We start from the raw sequence: 7,841 nt of genomic DNA, 5'->3' as shown, positions 1-7,841 counted from the left end.
AGAAACGACGTCAAAATATAAAAAACGAGCGCAACACAACCCAAACCTATTCGAAACTCACCCGGGCCCCTCAGGACCCCGTCCGAATATACCAACAAGTCCCATATCATAACAAGGATTTACTCGAGGCCTCACATCACGCATAAGAATATCAAAATCACGAATCGCACCTCAAATCGAACTTAATGAACTTTCAACTATCAAAACTCGTGCTGAACCATATCAAATCAACTCGGAATGATCTCAAATTTTTCACACAAGTCCCAAATGACATAACGAAGCTATTCCAATTCCCGAAAACCATAATCCGAACCCGATATCATCAAATTCAAATCCTGATCAAACTTATGAACATTCCAAACCTTCAAATTTTCAACTTTCGCCAAATAGTGCCGAAACCTTATAGAAATATCCAAATGTAAATCCGGGCATATGACCAAATCCAAAATCACCATTCGGACCTAACGGAACCATTAAAACTGCGATCCAAGGTCAAATACTCAAAATTCAAACTTGGTCAACTCTTCCAAGTTAAAGCTTCAAACATGAAATTCATTCTTCCAAACTAATTTTGAATCACCCGAAAATCTAAACCAACGATGCACATAAGTTATAATACATCATACGGAGCTACTCATGCCCTCAAATCACCGAGAAAAGTTCAAATACTCAAAACGACCGATCAGGTCGTTACGTTATTATTGTTAACAATATCATGCCTCTTGATTTGACGTTTGCAAGTAATGTATTACATAAGAATATGATTTTGATTTCGGAGGCATCTACAAAGGATATTCCCGCTATACCAGAGTCGACTCTTTATAATATAGTCTTGAAAACTTGTTCTTATTTAGAATTTAGTTTTAACTGTGTTTCCTCATACACTTGTACGACCTTTTGATTCTTAATACTACACTAATCTTTTTTTTACTTTGGGATCTAATTTTTTAATATCTAAGGCTTTTTTATGGAATAAATTTATGTACCTTAAAATAATATTTTACTTGAAAAATAATTTTACTCATATGATGAATTTAAAAAATAATTGAATTGGATTCACTTGCTAAATAATTAATTAAAATATTTAATTATTTGATCTTAACATAAGAAATAATTTATTTTATGTTGATTTAGATTCTTAATATTAGTACATCTCTTATTTTTATAACCTTATCCACCATAAATTTTATTTTTAAAGAGTAAAAAATTTGATCTAACATTCCATTTTTATATCTTTATGTTTCCACAATAATTAGTGGTATTAACTCTTACCAATCATTTTTATTTTTTCTTTTCACACTTTTATATTCTTAAATTATTTCTTAGTTTTTCTTAATAATGGGGTATATTTTTTAATATTACACAAAAAATTAATAATAAAAAAAATATTATTTGAGTAGGAAAGTAGTTCAACTTCAATAATATAAAATATATTATCGTGGGAATTTTATTTTTCAATTTTAATGCTTTATGTAATCCATCTAAGATTAATTTTATTTTTTTTGGTATTGGACATTATGGAGTGGTAATGTATTGCCAATACGGAGGATTCTTTATGAAATTGATTTTATTAAATCTTCCTACATATTTTTAATAAGAGTTTAATAGACAAAATTTTATTAATTTTAAAATCTTAAATATTAAAAAAATTAACATATAAGTTATTATAGTTCAAAAAATAGGTTATTATAGTTATGTCCTTTTCCTATGAATTCATCTGTTTAATATTTTGGGATTATTTTGATCTATCAATATTATATTCGTGCTTTTATAATAATACATGCTATCCTTTTTCTAAATGGATTTCGACAACATAATACATTCTCAAATTAAATTAGTAGTAGGATAATATAATAAGTTTTTAAATTAAATTAGTAATAAAGTTTTTTAATAAATATATCCTAAAAGTAATAGGATTACATGTCCCAAAATATGTCTTAGCCCCGAAAGTAATTATATAAATAGAAACCTAACGTGTTCCTAAAGGTATTAGGTTCACATGCTAACATGTATATGCCCGAAAGTACGTAATTATACTAATAGGATTTCTAATGTGTAGTATTATGTCCTAAAACTATTCAGATTATAAGGCTAATATTTAGAATTCCGGTTATGTCCTTTTATTGTGAGTTATTATGCTTAATATTATAAGGTTATTTTTATAAACCAACATTGTATTCATACTTTTATAATAATATAGACTAGTTCCTCTGCACGTGCGTTGCACATGTATGTCAAAACTTTCAGTGTACGACATTGTAAAATATTAATGTTATTAAAACAAAACTTTAAATATATAATTACACATGAAAAAATAAAATACAAGTTTCTGTTAATGTATGATTAATGATGACCGTCATACGATAATGTATTTGTAATGACCCGCCAGGTCGTTTTGAGAGCTGTAGCCCTGTTCCCCCATTTACTATTCATTTTATGCTTAATAGTTACTATGTGACTTTCCGAGGTAGTTGGTTCGGTTCCGGGGATGTCTCGGAATGAGTTGATACACTTAGTCTCAAGGTTAGAAGCTTAAGTTGAAAATATTGATCGAATGTTGACTTATGTGTAAATGGCTCAGGAATGGCGTTTTGATAGTTTCGATAGCTCTGTTGGATGATTTTGGACATAGGAGAATGTTCAGATAGTGATTTAAAGGTCCATAGTTGAATTAGGCTTGAAATGGCGAAAGTTAGATAATTAGAAGCTTTGGAAGTTTAGAAGTTTGACTGAGAGTTGACTTTGTGGTTATCGGGCTCAGATATGGTTTCGGGAGTTGGAATAGGTCAGTTGTGTCATTTGTGACTTGTGTGCAAAATTTTAGGTCAATCCGATGTGATTTGATAGGTTTTCGCATCGAATGTAGAAGTTAGAAGTTCAAAAGTTCATTAGGCTTGAATCGATGCGCGATTCGTGGTTTCAGCATTATTTGATATGATTTGGATGCTCGACTAAGTTCATATTGTGTTTTATGACTTGTTGGTATATTTGGTTGAGGTCCCGGGGGCCTAGGGTGGAGTTCGGATGGTTAACAGATAAATTTTGGAATTTGAAAGACTGCTGACGCTCACCAGGTCTAGTGCAATCGCACTTGCAGAGTTTTGATCGCAAATGCTAGTAGGTCCTGGGGGCTTCGGGTGGAGTTCGGATGGTTAAAAGAGCAAGTTTGGAATTTGAAAGATTGCTGAAGCTCACCAGGCCTGGTGCAATCGTACCTACAGAGTTTTGATCGCAGGTGCGAGCAGGGGAGCACAGATGCAGCCTGGAGAGGAGTGTGCAGTGGTCGCAGGTGCGAGGTAGTTTCTGCACCTGCGTGGTCGCAGATGTGGAGTAAGGGGCGCAAAATCGGGCTTAGAGAGGAAACTGTGGAGCGTAGATATAGAGGGAGTTCCGCAGATGCGGACTCGCACTTGCACGTGTGGGATCACAAAAGTGAAGGCAGAGATCCCAAGCTTGGTCGCAGAAGCAGATAAATGTCCGCAGCTGCAGTTAAGTGAGTCGCAGGTGCGAAAACACTGGCAGTGTTATATCCGTAGGGTTTCATGGTTTTTCTCATTTTGGACTTTGCAAAATTGAATTGGGGCGAATTTTGAGAGGGATATCGAGGGGTTTCTTGAGGTAAGTCATTTGTGATCATTTTTATTCAATAATTTTGGTTTCCTATTGAATTTCCCATCTAGTTTGTGTGTTTTTTAGGTGTAGTTTTGGGACTTGAGGCTAGGGATTTGGAGAGTTTAATTTGGGGATTTGGGTGGTGATTTGGTATCGGAATTTGGTAAATTTGGTATGGTTGGCCTCATGGTTGAATGAGCTTCCGGATTTTGTGACTTTTATTGGATTCCGAGACGTGGTCCCCGGGGTCGACTTTTGAGTTGTCTTTTTGACTTTTGATTAAGAACTTAGTATTTTCTCATGGAATTGGTTCCTTTAGCTCGTGTTGATTGTATCGAATTGTTTGTGGCTAGATTTGAGGCATTCAGAGGTCGTTTCGCGAGGCAAGGGCTTGTTGGAGTAGAGATTTTTACGGTTTGAGGTAAGTAACACTTTTAAACTTGGTTATGAGGATATGAAACCCCGATTTACGTGTTATGTGATTGGTGTTGAGGTGACGCACATGCAAGGTGACGAGCGTGTGGGAGTGCACCGTAGAAATTTTGATCTAGTCATTTCGTTGAGCTGTGTAGCTATCTTATCTGAACATTATTACTGTACTTTATGTGACAAAGCACTTGAGCTGTTATTTATGCTAAAAAACATGTATAGGCTATAAGTTGGTACTATTGAGACCCACAATGGTCGATCTTTGCTGTTGAGTTAATTGCTTAATTGCTATCACGTACTCAGTCGCATTCATCATTGCATATCATATCTTAGTCTACGTTACAGTATATAGTCGCATCTTGTATCATTGATTTGGGCTGCATAGCATGCATGTTGTGAGCCCGAGAGACAGGAGAGATTGATGACTAAGTGAGGCCGAGGCCTTGTTTGTGAGTGACACTTATGGGATCGCACTGCACGCCGCATCAGACTTTATTGATTCATGCCTGGATTTGGCTTATTATAGCGCTTGGGCTGGATTTGCCCCTCTGGAGTCTGTACACCCACAGTGAGCGCAGTTATTATTGATTCACTTGCATTAGACTGGATCTGCCCTTGATTTATTTGCATTTGGGCTGGATCTGCCCTGGACTTATTTGCATTTGGGCTGGATCTGCCCCGTACAATGCTGAGTGATTGAGTGTGATAAGTGAGAATTGAGGTAGTCAGGTTGAATACTTCAAGAGTGTGAGTACGCGAGGCTTTTGTTGTATTGCATCACATATGATATGCATATTGGCTTGTAGATATAGAGATGTCATATCCTTCATATCATTTAGACTTGACACATATTTTATCTGTTCTGATTTTAATTGTTAAACCTGGAAGCATGTCTAAATTCATGTACCGAACCTATAGATTATGAATTTATGAGATATCACTATTATACTTTCGGTGAATTTTTGTATTGTTAATTTTATGGGTGGGCTGTAATGTTCGAGCCCATCACTACTTTCAGTCCAAAGGTTAGATTTGTTATTTATTGAGTTGGTTGTATTCACACTACACCCTGCACTTCGTGTGCAGATCGAGGTATTTCCGGTCACGACCATTGTTGATTCACAGAGTTCAGACAGTCGGAGATCATTGAGGTAGCTGCTTTGGCATCCACAGACCTTGACTCTCCTCCCCTATCCTTCAGTTTTATTTATTCAGTTCTACTTTCTAGACAGTGTACCAGACTATGTCATTATGTAGATGCTCATGCACTCAGTGACGCACCAGTTTTGTAAAAACCTATGTATCGAGTCATGATATTCTCTCCTGTTTTATGAGATTTCTATTTATTTAAACTGTTTTAGTATATTCAAAGTTGAAAGTGCTGGAAATGTTTGAGTAGTCGGCTTTCCTAGTATCATGATAGGCGGCATAACGACAGGTTGAGTTTGGGTCATAACAAGTTGGTATCATAGCTTAGGTTACATAGGTCTCACGAGTCATGAGCAGGTTTAGTAGAGTCTTGCAGATCGGTACAGAGACGTCTGTACTTATCTTCGAGAGGCTGCCGAACCCTTAGGAAAAACTTCACATTCTTGTATTCTTGTCGTGCGAATTTGTTGATTTCAGGAACTAAACTTCTGTTATACTATTCTCTCACAGATGGTGAGGACACGTGCTACCAGAGTGGACGGACAACCACTAGTATCACCTACTAGGGCCATGTGAGGCCGGGGTCGCGGTAGGGGCAGAGGTGCAGCTCGTACAACAGCTAAATCAGCACATGCAGATCCACCAATTGCTCCAAGAGGCCAAGAGGTGTCAAATGAAGTAAAATTGACACCTTTGTTTATTCACGAAACAGAGTATACGATGAGTTTAGTTTAGAAATCATTAAAATTGAGTAAAAGTATCATTTTTAGACAAAGCAAAACATAAGTTAAATTAATGAATTAAATAAAAAAATTGTTAAAGATAAACATGATAACAATTTTAAGTAAGGCAAACATCTAATAAGGTGATGAGTAAAGTTTGAGAATCCAATTATAGTGAAAGTGCGATAACCATTTAGAATAATAAGGCACCAAGTGAGATAACGAGTTCTATCTTAAGAGGCACATAGAATAAAACATGCTAATAATTCTTTTATTTAAACAGTTATGTTATCAACAACTCAACAGAATATGATATAGTGACTCCACACAATTAAATTCACATTGACAATCAATTCACCAAGTTATAACGGAGGTACAATTTAGCATGTTAAAGCAACACAACAAATCACGTAGAATGCATGACTCACATAAGAAACCACAATTGTTCCAATACCAAGATAACAATGAATAACCAAATACAATCAAAATACGGATGAATGATTGAAGAAAGAACAATGACCGTTCAAATCAACAAGTTGTTCCAACATGGAATGTACAATTAAAATCACAACCGAGGTACCGCCTCGTATTTACATTTCACAATTTCAATCACAATCTTTTCTTATATCACCGCATGAGCCTTGCATTTAGTTTTGAAAATTATTTTTTCCGAAATAGCTATACGCGTTTTAGCCCACCTTATCTCACAGTGTGGCTTTAAGTAGTTTCCCCTACTAGCAACATGCATATCAAGCCCACCTTATCTCACCGCATGCGTATCAACCTCTAGCCTTATACCACCTCATGCGTATCAATATCACAATACAATCAAACTTGCACCACAAGTGCCCATATGTCACAACTTGCCACAAAGTCAATAACACCAATATTTTCATAACAAATAGCCCATGGCTCAACCACAATGTATACAAGAATTTCAACAATAATAGAATGAATGAGAATGCTCAATAAGGAAAGAACAATTAACAACTTCTTCTCAATATGATAACGACTATTACAACTTCAACACCAATAACTCAACAAGATAATATTCCACGAAATAACAACTTCAATTAAAAGTGATTCAACAATTAAGAGGTAGCAAGACAATAAGAAAGGCAATAACTTCTACTAAAGCATATAAGAGAAAAATAACAAGTAAGAGGTAGAATAAGTACTAACAACGTCAAATAGAGCATGTAAGAGTAGATTAACAATGAGAAACATAACATGCTATGACAATTCAATTAAAGGCATGGAAATAGTCTAGATAATCTAAATCGGTCTTCTCAATATGATAACGACTATTACAACTTCAACACCAATAACTCAACAAGATAATATTCCACGAAATAACAACTTCAATTAAAAGTGATTCAACAATTAAGAGGTAGCAAGACAATAAGAAATGCAATAACTTCAACTAAAGCATATAAGAGCAAAATAACAAGTAAGAGATAGAACAAGTACTAACAACGTCAAATAGAGCATGTAAGAGTAGATTAACAATGAGAAACATAACATGTTATGACAATTCAATTAAAGGCATAGAAAGAGTCTAGATAATCTAAATCGGTCAAATACCACATATAGCGTACCCACTCGTCACCTTGCGTACACGGCCTTCAAATAACACGAATAGCACAATCAACCCAAATCCTAAAGGGCCAGTTTCCCCCACATAAAGTTAGGCAAGATACTTACCTCAAACAAGCCCAAATCAATACAGTAGAGGAGCCATCCCGCTCAAATCATCCTCCGAACGGCTTGAAACTAGCCAAAAGTAACTCAAAATTATCATAATGCCATAGGAAGCAAACCCAATCGATAAAAGTCGAATCTTTATACATTTATCCAAAGTCAACCAAAAAGACAAACCGGGGCCTGCACCTCAGAACCCGACAAAACTCACAAAATCTGACAAACCAT

This window comes from Nicotiana tomentosiformis, chromosome 12 (assembly GCF_000390325.3).
Source record: "Nicotiana tomentosiformis chromosome 12, ASM39032v3, whole genome shotgun sequence".
In the NCBI taxonomy this organism is placed as follows: domain Eukaryota; kingdom Viridiplantae; phylum Streptophyta; class Magnoliopsida; order Solanales; family Solanaceae; genus Nicotiana; species Nicotiana tomentosiformis.
This window is presented reverse-complemented; position numbering follows the sequence as displayed.